This window comes from Symphalangus syndactylus, chromosome 13 (genome assembly GCF_028878055.3).
Source record: "Symphalangus syndactylus isolate Jambi chromosome 13, NHGRI_mSymSyn1-v2.1_pri, whole genome shotgun sequence".
NCBI classification, from domain to species: domain Eukaryota; kingdom Metazoa; phylum Chordata; class Mammalia; order Primates; family Hylobatidae; genus Symphalangus; species Symphalangus syndactylus.
In genome coordinates this window covers 115,642,160-115,665,475 of record NC_072435.2, presented here as the reverse complement: position 1 = coordinate 115,665,475, position 23,316 = coordinate 115,642,160, and the positions used below count along the sequence as shown (strand labels likewise).

At 43.9% G+C, this 23,316-nt stretch overlaps 1 long non-coding RNA gene across 1 annotated transcript in view; it reads right to left on the bottom strand.

Annotated features, from left to right (window-relative positions):
- Window positions 1–10,293: 10,293 nt before the first annotated feature.
- Window positions 10,294–23,316, bottom strand: part of LOC129460075 (uncharacterized) — a 35,008-nt gene continuing 21,985 nt past the window's right edge. Inside the window, exons 3-5 of the long non-coding RNA XR_008650156.1 lie at window positions 16,975–17,035; window positions 16,205–16,282; window positions 10,294–10,473 (exon numbers count right to left, since the gene is read on the bottom strand). This is a non-coding gene — a long non-coding RNA (uncharacterized lncRNA). The remainder of the gene's footprint in view (window positions 10,474–16,204; window positions 16,283–16,974; window positions 17,036–23,316) is intronic.

The following is a 23,316-nucleotide window of genomic DNA, read 5'->3' as shown; positions in this document are numbered from 1 at the left end:
ATGGAAGGAACACTTCCTCAATGATTAAAGGAAGGTTTGGAGAGCCTACTGGGTGACTTCCAGTCATTCCTTGGCGTTGACCTCGTTGGTGGTGCTACGTGTCTCCTATTTCCAGAAACAATACCATCTAAAGCTAGAATTTGTCCCTATTGCTTCCTTTTCCTCTTGGACAGACAACCCATTTTTTACTTGAATCATGCCTTTCTTCTTTTCGTCCCAGTGAGATGGAAATTTCAGAACATCAAGAGGCTGAAATGGGTCAAATAGTTTCTCATGGTTTTTATTGCCTATTAAATTCAGAGCCTAAACAATATTCAAGTTTTAACATCGTTACCCTTAGACTGAAGGCCAGAATCTGAAAAGCTCCTGGGCCTCAGGGCTGGCATTGTTCACTTGTTGACTGGAAAGGAGACAGACATTTGAGGGGTTCCCACATCAATCTTAGAGCTAAATTTCTGCAGTTGACCCTGTTACCATTCCAGCAAGGAAATGTTCTTTTTGTTATGACCTCCCACCTTGAGCTGGAATTGTGGGCCAGAGGTGAGATCCAATTGCCACTCCCTTTTGTTTTATTTGAATCACAGAAGGACAAATTTCTCCCTAATCTGTCTGGAGACACATCAAGAACAAACAGGGCCAGGCTCTGTGGCTCCTGCCTATAATCTCAGCACTTTGGGAGGCTGAGGCAGGGGGATTGCTTGAGCCCAGGAGTTCAAGACCAGCTTGGGCAATGTAGAAAGTAAAAAGTTTCCTCTTCAAAGCTTCTCTTCTTGTTAAAGAATGAATAATAAGTGTTAGAAATAATGGTTTCTTTTAAAGACTAACTTCCTTCAAGCCACCTTACTTTATGCTAATAACTGTCTGTTAAGCCCTTTCCTATGTAGCTGTTAGATCTAAGGGAATGAGTACATTCTATGTCCATGTACTTTAACCAAGGTATCTGTGCTGGACATGCTCACTGGCATGCCCCAGCTCGCAGCCTATGCCCCTTCCTTATCTGGGAATGTTACTACTTTTCTAAGTCTTTTCATAGATAACTTCCTCTTTTCCTTTGTTCTCCATTGCTTTTACCTATTTAGAAAAGTTTTAAGTTGTTAGCCTATCAGGTTCAGTTTAAATTGTAAGGTCTGGCTCCAGCCAATGGAGACAAGACACAGTAACAGGGACAAACTGCGTAAGGGATAAAAATTGCTTCTTTCCTTTATTCAGGTGTGCTCTCGCCATTGTTCCAGCTGCGAGGAGCACCCTTTCTGCAGAAAGTAAAATTGCCTTGCTGGGAAAACTTTTTGTCTAAGTGCTGATTTTTCCTTGTGGTACCAAGGAACAAGCATTCTGTTTCTAAATAAACATCTTACTTATAACAGGCAACATGGCATGATCCTGTCTCTCCACCAGCTGGGTGGCTCATGCCTATAACCCCAGCACTTTGGGAGGCCAAAGTGGGAGGATGTTATAAGCCCAGGAGTTTGAGACTAGCCTGGACAACATGGCCAAAGCCCCATCTCTACAAAAACTACAAAAAAATTAGCCAGGCATGGTGGTGCGTGCCTATAGTCCCAGCTACTCAGGAGGCTGAGATGGGAGGATCGGTTGAGCCTGGAAGATCAAGGCTGCAGTGAGCCCTGATCATACTATTGCACTCCAGCCTGGGTGACAGAGCAAGAACTTGTCAAAAACAAAAAAAAGAGTTTCAGCTCTTTTTCCTTAATGCAGACATGCAGCCTATTTTTTTTTTTTTTTTTTTTTTTGAGACGGAGTCTCGCTCTGTTGCCCAGGCTGGAGTGCAGTGGTGCAATCTCGGCTCACTGCAAGCTCCGCCTCCCAGGTTCACGCCATTCTCCTGCCTCAGCCTCTCCGAGTAGCTGGGACTACAGGCGCCGCTACCACGCCCGGCTAATTTTTTTTGTATTTTTAGTAGAGACGGGGTTTCACTGTGGTCTCGATCTCCTGACCTCGTGGTCCACCCGCCTCGGCCTCCCAAAGTGCTGGGATTACAAGCGTGAGCCACCGCGCCCGGCCTTATGCAGCCTATCTTTCAAAAAATGACTTTGTTTGCCCTCCTTGAGCCCAATGGTCCTAATCTGTTCCACTTATCTGTTAATGTGAAAATGAACTGTTAGAATACTAACTCCAGCTTCTGAATTTCCTTCCTAACAATGTTCCACTGCTGAACCTTACTAGGAAATGTTCACTTCTTACAGTAGGTTTGGCTCTAAGCACTGTCTTCCTAGGAGAACCAGCCCAACTTTGCAGAACTATTTAAAATAGTGGTTCTTAAACTTTTTGGTCTCAGAATCTCATTACACTCTTGGGCCGGGTATGGTGGCTCGTGCTTGTAATCCCAGCACTTTGGGAGGCCGAGGCAGGCAGATCACTTGAGGTCAGGAGTTCAAGACCAGCCTGGCCAACATGGCAAAACCCTGTCTCTACTAAAAATACAAAAATTAGCTGTGCATGGTGGCATGTGCCTGTAGTCCCAGCTACTCAGGAGGCTGAGGCAGGAGAATCGTTTGAACCTGGGAGGCGGAAGTTGCAGTGAGCCAAGGTCACACCACTGCACTCCAGCCTGGGTGACAGAGTGAGACTCCATCTCCAAAAAAAAATGTTTTTAAGTAATTAATTCATTTTAAATATTTATGATAAACCTATTATATGTAACTATAATGAATTTTTATGAACAGTAACTATATGGTCCTAAATGTAAAAAAAAACTAGTGAGAAGAATGGCATTATTCTTCATTTTTTAAACCTCTGTAATGTATGGTTTAACAGTAGAAAAGTGAATTCTTGTATTTGGATATATCTATAATGTATGATATTTTGAAATATATGAAGAAAATTTGGACTCACAAAGATATGTGGTTGGGAAAAGGAGGAATATTTTAGTAGCCTTTTCATTTTGGATATTTTTCTTTGATATTACACCCAAACTTGACAAGTTATAGTTTCTTTCTTTCTCTCTCTCTCTCTCTCTTTCTTTCTTGAGACGGCATCTCACTCTGTTGCCCAGGCTGGAGTGAGTGCAGTGGTGCAATCTTGGCTCACTGCAACCTCCACCTCCCAGGTTCAAGTGATTCTCCTGTCTCAGCCTCCCAAGTAGCTGGGACTACAGGCATGTGCCTCCACACTTGGCTAATTTTCGTATTTTTAGTAGAGATGGGGTTTCACTATGTTGGCCAGGCTGGTCTCAAACTCCTGACCTCAGGTGATCCGCCCAGCTCAGCCTCCCAAAGTGCTGGGATTACAGGCGTGAGCCACTGTGCCCAGACGACAAGTTGTAGTTTCTTAAAGGTTAGTTGCAATGTGAAATCTAAAACCATGTCAAGGAAATCCCATTGAGCTATTTTTCACTTTGAATGGATTTTTTACATATGTATGATTGATTGTATAACAGCGTGTATTTTCATTTGGAAAATGTCTGAGTTATGCAGATCTTACAAATATTGTCACATGTCATTACACAATATCAGCCTAATCACATTCATTAATATCACCACCATTGATCTCATCATAAAAGTCTTGGCTGGGCGCGGTGGCTCACGCCTGTAATCCCAGCACTTTGGGAGGCCGAGGCGGATGGATCACGAGGTCAGGAGATCGAGACCATCCTGGCTAACACAGCGAAACCCCGTCTCTACTAAAAATACAAAAAATTAGCCGGTCGTGGTGGTGGGTGCCTGTAGTCCTAGCTACTCGGGAGGCTGAGGCAGGAGAATGGCGTGAACCCGGGAGGCGGAGCTTGCAGTGAGCCAAGATTGCACCACTGCACTCCAGCCTGGGCGACAGAGCGAGACTCCATCTCAAAAAAAAAAAAGTCTTTAAGTATTGAGAAGCTATTAAGCTTGAGTTTTATCATTAGTAACAAATATTTTCAGTTGTTTTCCTTGAAGTAACAGACTTACTTCATTAATTCTTGAGAAAATATCTGCCAAATACCCAAATCTGAATACCACAGTTTGTGTCATTCATTCAAGTAAAAACAGTGTTCTGTGAAAAATGTGGCTAGTTAGTTCCCAACTCAAACGGAGGTACAAGTGCTTCACCTCAAGATAACCATCATACTTCAGTACACAGCAGAAGTGCTTTATGGGTATTTCCCATTTCATCACATGAAATATTAAAAAGATGTGCACTCAAGGGTCTGGACTTAATAGAAGTACTACTTCGTCAGGGACATTGGTTAATGAAACCAGCTTCTGTTTTTTCTATGAGCACATGAAAGTGAAGACTACCATGTGTACCAGCACAGCTGGGTAACACTGCCTTGACTCATGCTAAGGTATCAGTGGTGTTACCTACCATTGCTTTTGCACTATCAGTGCAAATGTCAACATAATTACAAACAAAAATAGTATTAGACAATTAGCATTATTATGAAATTAGTTTGCTATTGTTAATAACATTAGAATGATAATCCTTACACTTATTATGAAAATAGTTCTTTTCTTGGTAGCCCTCTGAAAGACTCTAGGACCTTTAGGAGCTGGTGCACCACACTCTGGGAACTGCTGATTCAAGTCCATTAGGTCAGCCTTGAGGTAGCAGAATGAATATATACCTGCCTACATGGAAATTAGTGCCAGGATTTGAAACTCATTAAAGCCAAGTTATGAAAACCATCAGACTTCTAAGAAGCTTATTAAATTTATTCTTCTTCATGCTAGAACAATAGCAGCTAAAATACATTTAACACTGTGCTCCTTAAATCCTTTATGTAACACTATCTCATTTAATCCTCACAATAACCCTATAATGGTAGTGTGTTACACCAATATATACTAGTATATGATATTATGATGCTAGTGTTTTAGACCTGTCTGTCTCTAACGGACTTGCTCTTAGTTACTCTGCCGCACTTCACTTTTTATCACTTATGTATTCCTTTAAAATATATTTGCATTAGTGTTAGTTTTAGTACCTGGATAGTCTGGCAAACTTGAGTATGACCACAGTTTACATACTTAACATACTATGAGTGAATTTCCACATAAGTGCTATTACATCACTAAGGGCAAAACATGACATTTTTCCTTCTTAGAGATCCTGATATCTGCAAATATGACAACACTCATCCGATTTCCCCAAGTTGTTTACTTTTATTAACATCTTGGTCCATGAAAACTGGAAAGTGTAAAAGACAAAACATGTCCCGAAAATTTGTTTTTGAAAAGCCAAGTGTTGAAGAAACATGAGGAACTGGCAAAATGTGTGATAAAGTAGTTCTATGCTTGATATTTTCATTTAGCTATGACGTGTGTGTGTGTGTGTGTGTGTGTGTGTGCATGAGCAGATCATGCGTGTTTTAAGTTGTATATTTTGTCCATGAAATAGTTGTGGAAACATACAAGTCTTGGAAATTCATCAAATGTTACCCAAAGCACTTTATATTTTTTAGAGAGGAGTGATCTCAACATTTTGCAGAATGTGGTGTGTATACCCCTGGTGGTTCTCAAGTTGGTTTTTAGGGGAAAAATATTAACATCAGTGGCTGGTGCTCACCGGTGTCAGTCTTCAGCAGAGACCCTGCCCTGCCTGATGTCGGGAAGTTCCTTCTCTGCTACTCAGAAGGTAAATAGAAGCCTCATCTTGTCCCTACATGGATACACAGTGTGAGTTCCCAACTTCCTCTCCTCCAGCTTCTATCCTTTCCTACCCAACATCCCTGCCCAACTTTTCCCTTCCAGGTGAGAACTGCCCTCTCCCAGGGATTTGCCTAATACCCCAGGTCTAGCTGCCCTGTTACCTCTGCCAGTTATTTTCTGACCACTGTCATTTCCAGCTTCTTACCCATTTTTCCTCCCTTCTGATTAGGCATCTTCAGTCTTTCCCCTTAATGATCATGAACCAGACTTCTTGGGCTGCATCTAGTTCTGCCACTTAGGAGTTGGATGACTTGGGACCTCTATGCCTCAGTTTCTTCACTTATAAAATGGGGATAATGGTAGTACTTACCTGATAAGGTTGGTCTTAAGACAGAAAGATTTCAGATACGTACAGCTCTTAAAAATGAAGCCTGACAGGCCAGGTGTGGTGACTCACACCTGTCATCCCAACACTTTCAGAGGCCAAGGTGAGCGAATTGCTTGAGCCCAGGAATTCAAGAAGAGCCTGGGTAACATAACAAAACCCTGTCCCTACAAGAAAATAAAAAATAAATTAGCCAGGCATGGTGGTGTGTGCCTTTCATCTCAGCTACTGGAGAGGCTGAGGTGGGAGGATCACCTGAGCCCAGGAGGTCAAGGCTTTAGTGAGCTGTGCGTCACTGCACTCCAGCCTGGGTGACAGAGCAAGACCGTGTCTCCAATAATAATAATAATAATAATAATAATAATAATAATAATAAGTAATACTTACTTAATAAGGTCAGTCTTAAGACAAGAATATTTCAGATATGTAAAGCTTTTAAAATGGAGCCTGGCAGGCCAGGTGCAGTGGCTCACTCCTGTAATTTCAGCACTTTGGGAGGCCGAGGCTGGAAGATCGCTTGAGGCCAGGAGTTTGAGACCATCCTGAGCAACAGAGAGAGATCCTCTGTCTCCCACCTATAGTCTTAGCTACTCCTGAGGCTGAGACATGGAGTTTGAGGATGCAGCGAGGCAGTGAGCTGCGATCGTGCCACTGCATTCCAGCCTGGGTCACAGAGCAAGACCCTGTCTCTAAAAACCAACCAACAAACAAACAATCTGTGCTTTCTGAATTAGATCTCTCATTAACCAGCTGTGCAGCTATGTACAATTGAACAAGGCATTTAATGTGCCCAGCCTTTGGCTTCCTTATCTGTATGGTATGAAGTTGGCCTGGTAATCACCCCTTTATGCTCTAAACCAGTAGTTCTCAACTGGGGGTGATTTTTTTTTTTAAGACAGTGTCTCACTCTGTCACCTAGGCTGGAGTGCAGTGGCATGATCTCGGCTCACTGCAACCTCCAGCTCCTGGGTTCAAGCGATTCTCCTGCCTCAGCCTCTCGAGTAGCTGGAATTACAGGTACATGCCACCATGCCCAGCTCATTTTTGTATTTTTATTAGAGACGGGGTTTCACCATGTTGGCTAGGCTGGTCTCAAACCGCTGACCTCACATGATCTGCCTGCCTCTACTTCCCAAAGTGCTAGGATTACATACATGAGCCACCGTGGTTGGTCTGGGGGTGATTCTGACCTCCTCCTCGTACCCTAGGGATATTGGGCAATGTCTGGAGACATTTTGGGTTGTCATAACTGGGAGGAAGGAAGTGTTGTTGGCGTCTAATGGATGGAGACTAGAGATGCTGCCAAACATCTTTTAATGTCCAGGACAGCCTATCTGGCCCCAAATGTCAATAGTGCTGAGTTTAGAAACCCTAGTTTAAAATGACAGGCTTCAGGACAGGCGCAGTGGCTTATGCTTGTAATCCCAGCACTTTGGGAGGCTGAGGTGGGCAGATCACTTAAGGTCGGGAGTTTGAGACCAGCCTGGCCAACATGAAGAAACCCCATATCTACTAAAAATACAGAAATTAGCTGGTGTGGTGGAATGCACCTGCAGTCTTAGCTACGTGGCTGAGGCAGGAGAATCATCTGAACCCAGTAGGCGGAAGTTAGCAGTGAGATTGGGCCACTGCACTCCAGCTTCGGTGACAAAGACTCTGTCTCAAAAAAAAAAAAAAAAAAAGACAGAATGACAGGCTTTGGCCGGGCGCGGTGGCTCACACCTGTAATCCTAGCACTTTGGGAGGTCGGGGTGGGTGGATCACTTAAGCCCAGGAGTACAAGACCAGCCTGGGCAACATGGTGAAACCCCGCCTCTACAGAAAATCCAAAAATTAGTCAAGCACAGTGGCTCATGCCTATAGTCTCAGCTACTAGGGAGGCTGAGGTGGGAGGATCACATGAGTATGGGGAGGTCGATGCTGAAGTGAGCTGTGATCACGCTACTGCACTTTAGCCTGGATGACAGAGCAAGACCCTGTCTCAAACAAAATAAAATAAAATAAATAAAATAAAAATAAAATAAAATAAAATAGAATAGTAACAGGCTTCTACAACTTAACCATGAGGTTTGTTGCCTGAGAAAGATATAAATGGGTTACAGGCATGATGGGCTGTGATGTGAGCCCAAGGGTGCTTTGGCTTCTTTTCGGGATTCTCTTCTGGAAAACCAGCCCGTAACACAGCCATACCACTTAGGCAAATAAATAACCAAAAAGCTCCTCTGCTTTGAGGCAATTGCTCCCAACATTGACTAAATTGCTTTCTACTCTCCCCTACCCTCTTATAATGATTTGGCTGTCAATGTTGCTCAAATTCATCAGAAAATGACTGCTTTATGCTCTGGTTGGTTATTTTTGGTTCTTCCAATGCCCACATCTAGAAAGATTTGTGGTTTCATTTCCTATGTGCTCATATTTTCCTGCTTCTTTTCAATGATCTTGGCTCTAAACACATTGTTGATGTGTTTTGCTACATATATCATTCATCTTGAGCTATTTTAAAACATTTCCTAGTTTTATTTCATCTCAAGAATTTGCCAAACATTTGTTATATCTTGTTCCTTCTGCATTACATTCTGGTGTAATCTGTTGGCAGGCAAGTTATTTATACCTATTGATACTGCTCATACTAACACTGTCTCTTAAGTGAATTTCCTCCCATTAGTGTTCTTTGTCAATTTCAGAGTATACTGATTATGGAAATTGTATATCATCCAGTTTCCAGGATAACTAAAAACTTTTGCTGGTGGGTAGGTAAAATGTCCCGTGAATCAGTTTTCCATGGTTCGTGTTAGCATTGCTACTGCTACACTTCTCACTTTATGTAAAAAGCCTTTTTGGGTTTCTTGGTGCCTGCCTATGATCAGAGGAATTGTCATCTTCTAAAGGGTCAAAATTTAATCACGTCCTAGAAAATATAGCTATGTTTGTGTGGGGGGCACATGTGTAGGTGTGGGATATATATGCATATTAAGTGTTCTGGGAAGATAGTTGGTGTAATGCAACTATCTTAATAGTTAATTTTCCCGTTAAGTAATGTGTGTGTGTGTGTGTGTGTATATATATATATATATACAGGCTGAGATTGTGCCACTGCAATCCAGCCTGGAAGACAGAGTGAGACCCTTTCTCAAAATAAATTAATAAATAAATAATAATAAATTCAGAGAAGGGAGATAGTGCTAGATACAATGGGGAGCAACTGGACATGTTGAAACTGTGAGGAAATCTGAATAAATCTGTACTTCAGGAAGACTAACCTGGCACTGGTGTGAAAGATAGATTCAAGGTGAGAGTCAGGAGTCGGGGAGAACAATTACAACACTGCTAGAAGAATCTATATGGAAGTTCTGATGGAAATGGAAAACAGAGGTCAGAGATGTTGTAAACAAGAGAAATAATTGCTAAATTTGGAGTCTGATCAGCTATTAGAGAGTGAGAGTGAAGAAAAAGGAGGATTCAGAGATGCCTCTGAGGTTACCAATGTGGACAACAAACAGAATGATGGTGTCTTGCCAGAAACAGGAAAACCAGAAAAATAGCAAGAATCAGATAATTAGGCCCTTTGATTTGGCTATGGCCAAGGACCTCTCACCTATATAGGGAAAAAAAGCAAGCGTGAAATCAATATACACAACAATGATAAGAGTGAGTTTTTTGGACAGACACGGGGGCTCATGCCTGTAATCCCTGTACTTTGAGAAGCTGAGGTGGGAAGATCATTTGAGCCCAGGAGGTTGAGGCTGCAGTAAGCACTGCACTCCTGCCTGGGTGACAGAATGAGACCCTGTCTCAACAAAACAAAACAAAACAAAACAAACAAAAAAAGAGTGAGTTGATGACAAATGTATCAGTGGGATTGAAAATGCAAACTTCTTCCTCATCCAGCAGAAAGCATCCTAGAGAAAACTACAATTGATGCAGGAGAAGAAATGAGAACACTTGACAGGAGGAGGAAGATCGCCCCCTGTGTTTGGAAACCCACTGGGGTAGATCTGGCAGTGGGACAGAGAACTAAACAGGGTTCTGTGCCTAGGGGTCAAGTGACCATTTCCCCATTTTCCTCAACTCCCATCTACAGCAAAGTGCATGGGATTCCTCTTCCTGACAGCCAACTTCTCCCACCTACTCCCTATCTAATAAAGGAAGGGATTATGGAAAGAAGCAGGCCTTCCTGATGGGTTTAGAAAATAATTGCATAGAACAAAGCTATATGCATGTTTTATTATGCATTTGCATTTACAGAAAATCAAAACTTTGAAAAGGCTTATATTCAAGAAGACATATGAAATCACCCAATTAAAAGAAAGATGGCAAAGACTCAAAAACTGATTATATAATCTAATTTAAGAAAAATCAAGAAATACATCAAAGGTATAAATCTGCATTTCCCTGGGGTCTCGATTCAGCGATTCAGCTTCTTTTTAGTAAGTGGGTCAGAAAACTGCTAATCCTGTAATGATTTTGTTCAACTGCACCCAGCTGGTAGATGTATTTCTTGCAGATCTAAAAAAAAACAAGTATGTTAAAATTGTCAAAGTTAATGTCAACCCAATATCCAATTGCCTTATCAACCATGAAACTTGATTGAAAGTCTGTTCTTTTAATTGGCAAGTAGTAACAATGTTGTTTGTATTTTTGAGATGCTGTGTTCCGTGTTGCACATTTCTATGGTATAGCTGATACAATGACACCATATAATAGGGAGTCTCAGGCAGGGCGTGGTGGCTGACGCCCCTAATCCCAGCACTTTGGGAGGCCGAGGCGGGTGGATCACAAGGTCAGGAGTTCGACACCAGCCTGGCCAATATGGTGAAACCCCGTCTCTACTAAAAATACAAAAATTAGCTGAGTGTGGTGGCGCAGGCCTGTAGTCCCTAGTCCCAGGTGCTTGGGAGACTGAGGAAGGAGAATCGCTTGAACCCGGGAGGCAGAGGTTGCAGTGAGCTGAGATCGCGCCACTGCACTCCAGCCTGGGTGACAGAATAAACTCCGCCTCAAAAAAAAAAAAAAAAAAATAGGGAGTCTCAGACTGGATGAAATTCAACAGGACAAACCGGTTGCACTACAATATGAGGGCAAATATAGGAGCTGCTGTATTGGCCTTGTGAAAACAGCTCAGCTTTAAAAACAAAAAACAAAAGGCATAAGTCAACATAGAGAAGCTTTTTTTTTTCCGAGACGGAGTGTTGCTCTGTCACCCAGGCTGGAGTGCAGTGGCCTGATCTCGGCTCACTACAGCCTCTGCCTCCCAGGTTCGGGGATTCTCCTGCCTCAGCCTCCCGAGTAGCTGGGATTACAGGCACACACCGCTATGCTCAGCTAATTTTTTTTGTATTTTTGGTAGAAACGGGGTTTCACCATGTTGGCCAGGCTGGTTTTGAACTCCTGACCTCATGATCTGCCTGCCTCGAACTCCCAAAGTGCTGGAATTACATGCGTGAGCCACCGCGCCTGGCCTTTTTTTTCCCCCCTTCTTTCTTTCCCTTCCTTCCTTCTGGCCTTTTTTCCCCTTCCCTTACCTCCCTCCCTCCCTCCCTCCCTCCCCTTCTTTTTTTTTTTTTTAAGATGGAGTCTCACTCTGTTGCCCAGGCTGGAGTGCAATGGTGTGATCTTGGCTCACTACAACCTCCGCCTCCTGGATTCATGCAGTTCTCCCGCCTCAGCCTCCTGGATTACAGGCTGAGTAGCTGTGATTACAGGCATGTGCCACCATGCCCAGCTAATGTTTTTGTATTTTTAGTAGAAGCAGGGTTTCACCATGTTGATCAGGCTGGTCTCGAACTCCTGACCTCGTGATCCACCTGCCTGGGCCTCCCGAAGTGCTGGGATTACAGGCGTGAGCCACCATGCCCAGTCATAACATACTCTGTTATTTTACAGAAGGTGGTGATCAATTACTCTTCTTTTTTTTGTTTTTGAGATGAAGACTTGCTCTGTTGCCCAAACTGGAATGCAGTGGCCCAAGCTCGGCTCACTGCAACCTCCACCTCCTGGGTTCAAGCAATTTCCAGCTAATGTTTTGTATTTTTAGTAGAGACAGGGTTTCACCATGTTGGCCAGGCAGGTCTTGAACTCCTGACCTCAAGTGATCCACCCGCTTCAGCCTCCCAAAGTGCTAGGATTACAGGTGTGAGCCACCGTGCCCAGCCTCAATTACTCTTTAATTGCACTGAAGGATTTTATTAAATATCAAAGAACACTCTCTGAAATGCTGGTTGCCAGACACTAGAATCATTATTTATTTTATTTTATTTATTTTTGAGACAGGGTCTCACTCTGTCATTCAGGCTGGAGTGTAGTGGCACAATCATGGTTCACCACAGCCTTGACCTCCCAGGCTCAGGTGATCCTCCCACCTCAGCCTTTTAAGAAGCTAGGACTACAGGTGCCCACCACCACACCTGGCTAATTTTTGTATTTTTTGTAGAGACCAGGTTTCACCATGTTGCCCACGCTGGTCTTGAACTACTGGGTTCAAGCGATCCACCTACCTTGGCATCCCCGAGTGCTGGGATTACAGGCATAAGCTACTGAGCCCAGTCCAGACACTGGAATTATTGACCGACTTTACAGGCTCTGGGCTGCTTTTAAAAATTGGCGTGGTAGGCTATAGTGTGGTTTAAATAGGATGATTTGGGTGTGGTTCTGTTGAACATCCAGATTTGAATGAATGATACACAAATGAGCTTATTCAATTATAATTAACCATAAAAGCAGAATTTAATGTGTGATAACTTAAGCTCATCTGTTATATTGGTAATTTATGTCAACCTGTGGTAACAATATTTACAGAAAGTTCTTGCCTTTAATTTAACACTTAGGTTATTATGGTAACTGGGCTTCTTTGAGATGTCTAAAAATAAATCTGGATAGTTTGTTTCAGTGAGAGGAAGTTTTGAAAGTGAAAAGTGAAGGATACAATTTTATATCAAAGACAGCTGCAACTTCCATGATAAAAATTACTTTTCTTTTTATAGGAATGGAATTTGACTTAAAGGCTAACATTAAGTCTCCAGGACTCAAGCTAGGTTGTGGAATCTCATTAGACTCTTGTGTAATACAGGTTCCAAATTTGGTATGACCACAAATTGTTGCTATAGGAAACCAACTTTGACAATTTCCTAAGGAAGGAAGAAGCTTTTTTGTTTGTTTGTTTTTGAGACAGGGTCTCACGCTGTCGCCCAGCCTGTAGTACAGTGGTGAGATCATAGCTCACTGCAGCCTCAACCTCCCGGGCTCAAGTGATCCTCCCACCTCAGCTTCCGAGTAGCTGGGGCTACAGGTGCGGGGGGAAGCTTTTCTATTTTGAAGCTACCTGGAGAAGAGTGAAGAGTACATTACTTGTATGGGCCTGGGCTGCCAACCTCACTTGCTTTTTGTTCACTTTTCTCCTGAAGTTCTCCATGACTGGTACCCACTTTTGGGTGGTTGCAAATACAGGAATCAAAGGAGAAAGAGCAGAAAAATTCAATGAGGAAATTGTTTGAGTAGGCTGTCAAATCAGCAGCAACTGTCTCAGTAAGCTAGGAAGCTTTCACAAGATCAGAAACTCAGAAACCTAAATTTTTCAACCTGGCTTTTTTTTTTTCTTGCTTTTGGTATTTCATTTGTTTACTGGAATAGCTTCTTTTGAAAATGACAGATGATCTCACTTTTGCTAAAGGGAGTGTTTTAAGTTTGTCCATGGTTAGGCCAATGTTGAAAGGGAGAACTGTGGAGAAAGTCAAGAGATGTACTGGGTTTTCTTGTTTGTGTTCTATTATTATTTGCTAATTTCTTTTTCTTACTGAAATGAACCTCAGGCAAATCATCTAAGGTATAGAACCATAACACAAAACTGAGAACAGGTACAGCAGCACATACAATTGCTCTCACAAAAATGGGTACCCCAAGAAGATAATTTTACCAAAGTTGGTATCCTACAGCTCGCTAAAAATTGAAACCTAACAATGTAACCTTTAGGGTTGACTGATCTTTTCAGAACACATTCTTGAGAGGTCCAGCATAATCATCTAGTATCATTACAAATGCTGGTTAAAAATTAGTCTTTTGCCAGCCTCAGCAACATGGCAAAACTCTGTCTCTACAAAAAATAGAAAAAATTAGCCAGGCATGCTGATACGTGCCTGTAGTTCCAGCTACTTTGGGGACTGAGGTGGGAGGACTGCTTGAGCTCAGGAGGGTGAGGCTGCAGTGAGCTGTGTTCGTGCCACTGCACTGCAGCCTGGGCGGCAAAGTGAGACCCTGTCTCACAAAATACATTTGTTTTTTAGCTGGCTGGCTAAAAAAGCTGGTGGTTCACTGCTGTAATCCCAGCTACTTGGGAGGCTGAGGCAGGAGGATCACTTGAGGCCAGGAGTTTGAGACCATCCTGGGACATAATTAGACTCCTCATCTCAAAAAAAAAAAAAAAAAGGTAAAAAATAATTATCTTGGAGAACTGCCATGCATCTGTAAACCCAGCTACTCAGGAGGCTGAGGCAGGAGGATTGCATTACCACACCCTAGCCTGGATGACAGAGTGAGACCCTGTCTCTAAAAAAAATGAGTCTTTTGCGGTATGAAGATCTTTCTGTTATTTATTTTTTAGCCTTCTTCCCAACTACCCATGGTACAATTCTGCTATTTTAGGAAGCATGAATACGATTTTGCCATTAATGTATTCAGTATCAATTATCCACTTGCACATAGCTCTGTGTGGGTGAATTTCCGAGTTAAGAATTCCCTTAAGAAAATGAATTCTAAGGTTTTAAGTTTACTTTGATCACTTTCCCATTCCAGCTGGCTACCTGCAGTGAAGTAAAGCTCAAAAGACCTGATGCCTCTTTGAACTTTTGGCTTGAGTCATGCCGATTAGGTTTAACCTTAACAAAAACAGAAGAAATAAACCCTGAAGTATATGTGTTCTTCCAAATTTATAGATCCTGGACCAGAAGCCTGAGTTGTTTTTTAAAAATTCATAAGGAGCACACTTTTCATTTTTTTGCTGTTTGAAATCTGAGGCTGGCTGGGTGCAGTGGCTCACGCCTGTAATCCCAACACTTTGGGAGGACAAGGTGAGTGGATCACTTGAGGTCAGGAGTTCAAAACCAGCCTGGCCAACATGGTAAAACCCCATCCCTACTAAAAATACAAAACTTAGCCAGGTGTGGTGGCATGGGCCTGTAGTCTTGGCTACTTGGCAGATTGAGGCAGGAGAATCGCTTGAACCTGGGAGGCGGAGCTTGCAGTGACCGGAGATCATGCCACTGCATTCCAGCCTGGGTGACAGAGCAAGACTCTGTCTCAAAAAAAAAAAAAAAGAAAAAGAAAAAAAAGAAAAGAAAAAATCTAAGGCATTGCTTAGCCTAGGTCTACAACTGGGCAACAAAATGATGTACCATTAGATTCTTGGCAAAACGTTCTTAACTCTGCCCAACCTCCTCACCCAGCGTTTTTCTCTCCTTTGCCAGCTCCTGCTTTTCCCTCATCACTCCAAAGATACCTTCATTGGCTTCAGTATGATTTAGTGAGCTGGTCTGTCTCTTTTAATATCTTTGTTTTTTTTGAGATGGAGTCTCGCTGTGTCACCAGGCTGGAGTGCAGTGGCACGATCTCGGCTCATTGCAACCTCCGACTCCCAGGTTCAAGTGATTCTCTTGCCTCAGCCTTCCGAGTAGCTGGGATTACAGGCATACGCCACCACGCCCGGCTAATTTTTGTATTTCTAGGAGAGATGGGGTTTCACCATGTTGGCCATGATGGTCTTGATCTCCTGACCTCGTGATCTGCCTGCCTCGGCCTCCCACAGTGCTGGGATTACAGGCATGAGCCACCGAGCCTGGCCTGCATTTATTTATTTATTTATTTATTTATTTATTTTGAGACAGGGTCTTGCTCTGTTGCCCAGGCTAGCGTGCAGTGGTGCAATCTCAGCTCACTGCAGTCTGAACCTCCTGGGCTCAAGCAATCCTCCCACTTCAACCTTTCAAGTAGCTGAGACTACAGGCTCATGCCAACACCCCCAGCTAAGTTTTGTATTTTTTTGTAGAGATGGGGTTTCACTGTGTTGCCCAGACTCATCTTGAACTTCTGGGCTGAAGTGATCCACCAGTCTTGGCCTCCTAAAGTGCTGGGATTACAGGTGCGAGCCACTGTGCCCAGCCTAATGTCTCATTTAATGAGCCTGTCTCTTAGCCTTATTTTCTTTCATCATAAAGGCTGTTTCTCAAAGTCCTGTTTGTGATTAACTAACCTTGGGAGTTGGGATAACAAAAGGTGAAGCAGGTTCCAGCAGCATGTGGGAAATTTCCTTTATGGGTGGTTTCTTTTTCTTTGGTGGAAAAAACAGAAATTATTAGATGGCATATGATGGCTCAAAATTAATCATGAACCAGGTTTTATATTCATCAACCTGACCCAACCAGAGTGTTCACTTTTTTTGTAGAGACACAGTCTTGTTATGTTGTCCAGGCTGGTTTTGAACTCTTGGCCTTAAGTGATCCTTTTGCCTCAGCCTCCCAAATTGCTGGGATCACAGGTGTGAGCCACTGCGCCTAGCCCAGAGTGTTCTGATTTATCAGACTTGCCTCTCTGTGGAGACAGTAGACAGTTCATCCTCACCTCTATCTGGGCCTAAAAGAAATTAAGCCAATGAGAGATAAACCCATCTTGGATAAAAACATTGTCAATACAGGCATATCCAAAAGAGTTGAAAGCAGGACGTGGAAGAGATATATACTCATGTTCATAGCAGCATTATTCACAGTAGCCAAAAGGTGGAAGTGACCCAAATGTACCTCAATGGATAAGTGGATACACAAAATGTGTGTGTGTGTGTGTGTGTCTGTGTGTGTGTATATATATATATATATATATATATATATATATATATATATATATAAAATATTCCATCTTAAATATAAGGCAACTTTTAGCAAGCTGCAATATGGATGAAACTTCATGTCATTATGCTGAGGAAATAAGCCATTCTCAAAAATATTACTATAGTAGGATTCCACTTACACGAGGTATGAAGAGTGGTCAAAATCACAGAGACAGAAAGTAGAATGGCGGTTGCAGGAGTCTGGGGGAAGGGAGAACGGGGAATTCTTGTTAATGGGTGTGGAGTTTCAGATTTGCAAGATGAAAGCACTCTGAAGACTTGTTTCATAGCAATGTGAATTCACATAACACCACTGAACCGTACACTTACAAATGGTTAAGATGGGCTGGGCATGGTGGCTCACACCTGTAATCCTAGCACTTTGGGAGGTCGAGGTGGAAGGATTGCCTGAGCCCAGGAGTTCAAGACCAGCCTGAGCAACATAGCGAGACCCTGTCTCTACAAAAAATACAAAAATTACCTGGGCGTGGTGGCTTGTGCCTGTAGTCCCAGCTACTTGGGAGGCTGAAGTGGGAGAATTGCTTGAGTCTGGGTGATTGAGGCTGCAATGAGCTGTGATTGTACCACTTCACTCCAGCCTGGGCAATAGGGGGAGACCCTGTCTCTAAAAAGTAAATAATAAATTATGGGTGGCCAGGCATGGTGGCTCATGCCTGTAATTCCAGCACTTTGGGAGGCCAAGGTGGTTGGATCACTTGAGGTCAGGAGTTCAAGACCAGCCTGGCCAACATGGTGAAACCCCGTTTGGTGAAATCCCAGCTACTCAGGAGGCTGAGGTGGGAGAATTGCTTGAACCTGGGAGGCAGAGATTGCCGTGAGCCAAGATCATGCCACTGCACCCCAGCCTGGGTGACAGAGCAAGACCCTATCTCAGAGAAAAAGTAAATACATTTTTAAAAATGATGAAGATGATACATTTTATGTTGTGTGTATTTTACCACAATAAAAAAGAAGTCTGGAAAGAGGTGTTGGTGAGGGACAACTCCGATGAGGAGCTGGAGAGGCAAAGAGAGGCAAGAATTGAGTCGTGGACACGGATGGGGTTTATTGTGGTTGGTGCCACTCCAATCTCCCCTTTAGGACTGAAGGACTTTTGCCCTAGCCTCTGGGAATGCTGCTGGCAGATGCCACAGTTGCCAGCCTCAGCTGTCAGCCCTTTCTGGAAATTGCCCTTGGCCGAAGAAAGGCATCGCACCCAGCACCACATTCAATCTCCCATGGCAGCCTGTATTCAAGGAAAGGCTGATGTAGAGATCATCAAAGCCTGCTCCTCTTGTCCCAGCAGAGACAGCTTGATAGATGAGCACAGCTTCAAAGCTCCCTGTGGCATCAGCTGAAATCTAGTTGTGATACATCCCAACTTCTCTTTCTGTCCAATCCTACTTCCTTCACTTCCCCCACAGATGTTGATGCTGAGAATGCTCCCTAAAAAATGTCCTACGTGTTAAGCTCTAGAGATGAGAGTCCGAATCATATCACCAGCTAAGACACTAAAGCCAGCAAGGGTAGTAGCTGAGGTTTGGGGAGGCATCTAGAATGGGTAGTGGAGGAAAGGGAGGATGAGTGTGAATTGTAAGCTTGAGACCGATCGCAGTGGCAAAGGCTGTGGTTCATCCCAGTATCTTCTTTCTCTGAGTTCTTCCGTAGGAAGAGGGGCCCATAGCTGGATGCTTGGCTCATGCCTGTAATCCCAGCACTTAGGAGACTGAGGCAGGTGGATCACTTGAGATCAGGAGTTCAAGACCAGCCTGGCCAACATGGTGAAACCTCACCTCTACTAAAAACACAAAAATTAGCCGGGCATGGTGGCGTACACCTATAGTCTCAGCTACTCAGGATGCTGAGGCAGGAGAATCGCTTGAACCCGGGAGGCAGAGGTTGCAGTGAGCTGGATTGTGCTACTGCACTCCAGCCCAGGTGACAGAGCGAGACTCTGTCTCAAAAAAAAAAAAGGAAGAAGGGCCCACTGGACCCATGGAAGGGAGGGGCTAGTCCCTGAAAGTATATGGAGACCTGGATCTGTGCACAGCAAGAGGTGGACTCTGGTAGACACAGACATGGGCTACTCAAATCCTTTAAGGAGGAACTTGCCACCCAGCTGTGGGGAGTGTGGTCAGGAGATGGCCTCCAGCTGGCAGCTCCTTTAGGGTCAGCCTCACTTAAGGTCAGGCCCTTCCTAGGGCAGCCTGCATCTGGGCTGAAGGATGAGGGCATATAAAGAGATGGCTAGGCTGTGTGCAGTGGCTCATGCCTGTAATCCCAGCACTTTGGGAGGCCAACGTGGGAAGATTGCTTGAGCCCAGGAGTTCAGAACCAGCCTGGGCAACATAATGATATCCTGTCACTACAAAAAATTTAAAAAATTAGCCGAGTGTGGAGGTGCACGCCTTAGTCCTAGCTACTCAAGAGGCTGAGGTGGGAGGATTGCTTGAACCCCAGAGTTCAAGGCTGCAGTGATCTGTGATCATGCCACTGAATGCCAGCTTGGGCAACAGAGTGAAACCCTGTCTCAGAAAAACAAAAAAGTTAAAAAAAAAAAAAAAAAAAGGGAGAGAGAGAGATGGCTATCTTGGCCCAGGAGCTATCTTAGCCGGCTGGGCGTGATGGCACATGCCTCTAATCCCAGCTACTTGGGAGGCTGAGGCAGGAGAATCACTTGAACCCAGGAGGCGGAGGTTGCGGTGAGCTGAGATCGTGCCATTGCACGCCAGCCTGGGCAACAAGAGCGAAACTCCGTCTCAAAAAATAAAAATAAAAATGAAAAACAAACAAACAAACAAAACCATCATATCTCATGAGACTTACTACCATGAGAACGGTGTGGGGGAAAATGCCCTCATGATTCAATTATTTCCACCTGCCCCCACCCTTGACACTTGGGGATTATTACAATTCAAGGTGAGATTTGGGTCGGAACACAGCCAAACCATATCACTGTCACACACAATCTTGGGAACCAAGAGACCCCTTTTACAGCAAAGAATGTGTGGTGTGATGTGATAATGGGCCTATGGCCATGGGCTTCACTGGTCTTAACCATGTACCTATCACTCAGAAATAACTGGTCTGATAGAATAATGGGATGGCCTATTGTATTAACTGTATGTTTCCAATTTTTTTTTACAAGAGCACAAATTCACTTTTATTTATTTAGTTTACATTAGTTTAAATATTTGAAGGGTACAGCATCACATGGATTCCGTGTCTAGTCCTTAGTAGGAAGTTTGCTTTGGAATTTGGCACAAACCTCACCACTGTTTCCATAGGTCTGAGTTACCTTTCCCCAGATTACTCTGGTTTGGTTTGGTTTGCCACCAGGAGTCACTGTGTTATTCTTTGCTTTGTATAAATAAGCAGACCTCTTGCCCAAACAGAATTCAGTTTCATCTTGGGCATAAACATCTTCAATTTTTTTTTTTTTTTTTTTTTTTTTTTTTTTTTGGAGACGGAGTCTCGCTCTGTCACCCAGGCTGGAGTGCAGTGGCGCAGTCTCGGCTCACTGCAAGCTCCGCCTCCCGGGTTCACGCCATTCTCCTGTCTCAGCCTCTCCGAGTAGCTGGGACTACAGGCGCCCGCCACCACGCCCGGCTAATTTTTTTGTATTTTTAGTAGAGACGGGGTTTCACCATGGTCTCGATCTCCTGACCTTGTGATCCGCCCGCCTCGGCCTCCCAAAGTGCTGGGATTACAAGCGTGAGCCACCGCGCCCAGCCAACATCTTCAATTTTAAGGAAAGCTGTGTGCTCCCTTTGGTTCCAGAGACCCTGCTTATAGCCAGCAAAAATGGCCTTAGGACCACAGCCTTCCAGACATATTTGCCTTTTAGAAGTCCTGTTCCCAGGTGGGGCACGGTGGCTCATGCCTGTAACCCCAGCACTTTGGGAGGCCAAGGTGGGCGGGTCACCTGAGGTCAGGAGTTCGAGATCAGCCTGACCAATATGGAGAAACCCCATGTCTACTGAAAATACAAAAATTAGCTGAGTGTGGTGGTGTGCACCTGTAGTCCCAGCTACTCGGGAGCCTGAGGCAGGAGAATTGCTTGAACCCGGGGAGGCGGAGGTTGCAATGAGCTGAGATTGTGAGATTGTGCCACTGCACTCCAGCCTGGGTGACAGAGTGAGAGTGTCTCAAAAAAAAAAAAAAAGATTGAGTCACTCTGGTTCAAATGCCTCTGACACTGGTGCTTCCCCTATGTGGCCATGTGGCCATGTATGGCCTGGTGTGCCCCCTCCTTTTGGGCATAGTGAGACACTATCTTTTCAGTGTCAATTGCCTCCTATATTGGCCTCACCGTATCCGCATAATAATAAAATCTACATTTAATAGCATCTGTTGAAGGCCCAATTAACGTGCTGGAAAAGTCTATCTTGCAGGTAGTGCTATCTTTTTTTTTTGACACAGAGTCTCACTCTGTCACCCAGGCTAGAGTACAGTGGTGGGATCTTGGCTTACTGCACCCTCCACCTCCCGGCCTCAAACGATTCTCATGCCTCAGCCTCTGGAGTAGCTGGGATTGCAGGCATGCCGCACCACGCCCGGCTGATTTTTGTATTTTTAGTAAAGACGGGGTTTCACGATGTTGGCCAACCTGGTCTCAAACTCCTGGCCTCAAGTGATCTCCCTGCATGTTGGGATTACAGGCATGAGCCAATGCACCCAGCTATGGGCTATCTTGAAGGATGTGGCTTATTCCTTGAGCTAACAAGTAATATACTGTACTGTGCCTCTCTAGTTAGTATATTGGGGTTGGGAAACAGGGGCTGACCTTTCTTGCAATTGCACCCAGTGACCCACTTGCAGATTTTGTGCTTCTCATCCCTGTAACCTTGGGCTCTGTGGGATAAGAGTTTCTAATTTCTGGAAGAACTCTTAGGCCTGGGGACACAGTAAGCATTCCACTGAATTGGATGCTGTGACTATATAGTACTTAGTTTGAGTTCCTCGTATTATTGAAGTGACAAGCAGAGAAGGGAGTTACTGCACTGCCTGGGATAATCATTTCTGATTATTCTGGGGAATTAAGGTAGCTGCTTCTCAACAGGGGCAGGAGACAAAATGTCTGGAACCCAGAAGATTCACTAGTGTGTCATTTGATACTTTCATGCTTGGGATGACTGTTAATGGGCAGTTACAACAACTGTGACCTCGCAAGGGTTCCTAAACACCTATACTCCTTGGGGATGAATGTCTGAGTAACCCCAGTTGGGTCATGGAAGACAGAGATGATAAATTTCAATTATGAAACACCTTTGCAAAAATTATAGCAGTGAGAAATTATGACAGTGAAAGAGATCTGATCTAACCAACCCCCATCTTGCTTTTAACCTCTGAACTGCCCTTAATCATTCCTGGGATTGAATCAAGCTAACTTTGGGAGACATTTAGCTTATTGTTTACATGGCAATTGCCCTTCTCTCAAACTAAACCACTTTGTAAAGCTAATGAAAGACCACTAGAATAGGAGCATGAGGGGAGCCTGAATTCTGCTAAGATCTAGGTGTAAATGATTGCTGGCCATTATTCCAGAGGTCACAAGATTTGCCACTTCCCCAATGACTCCTGCAGATAACCTCACTATCGTAGAACCTAAGATTGGCCTTTTGAGATGTCTTTTCAGGTTTTTGCGTCTCTGGCAACGAATGGTTCCACCCAGACCTGCCAACAGGTCATGCAGCCCCACCCAGAAGTGGATTCAGCATGCACAAGGACCATTTTCCACACCCCTATGATTGCATCCCCAACTAATCAGTAGCATCCATTCCCTGGCCAACCAAACTATCCTTGAAAAACCTTAACCTCCAAATCTTTGGAGAGATTGATTTGAGAAATAAAACTCTAGTCTCTCATTCAGCTAGCTCTGTGTGAATTAAACTCTTTCTCTATTGCAATTCCCCTGTATTGATAAATTGGCTCTATTTGGGCAGAGGGTAAAATGAACCCATTGAGTGATTACAACTGTGGCCCTAGAACTAGCTATAGCATTAGAGACTGTGTATCAATTTCCTCTTGGTGCTATAACAAATTACCATAAATGGCTGAAAACAATGCACATTAATTTTCTTGTAGTTCTATAGTCCAGAAGTTCAACATAGATTTCACTGGACTAAAATCAAGGTGCCATCAGGGCTGTATTTCTTTTTGGAGGCTCTAGTGGAGAATCTGTTTCCTTGCCTTTTCCAGCCTCTAAAGGCTGCCCCCATCCCTTGGCTAGTGGCCCTTCTCCATCTGCAAAGCCAGCAATGAAGCATCACTCTGGCCCTTCTGTTGTCATGTGTGTCTCTGAACACAGCTAGGAAAAGTTCTCTGATTTTAGGGACTAATGTGATTAGATTGGGCCCACCTGGATAATTCAGAATATTCTTCCCTCGGTGCAGTGGCTTATGCCTGTAATCCCAGCACTTTGGGAGGCCGAGGTGGGCAAATCACCTGAGATCAGGAGTTCGAGACCAGCCTGACCAACA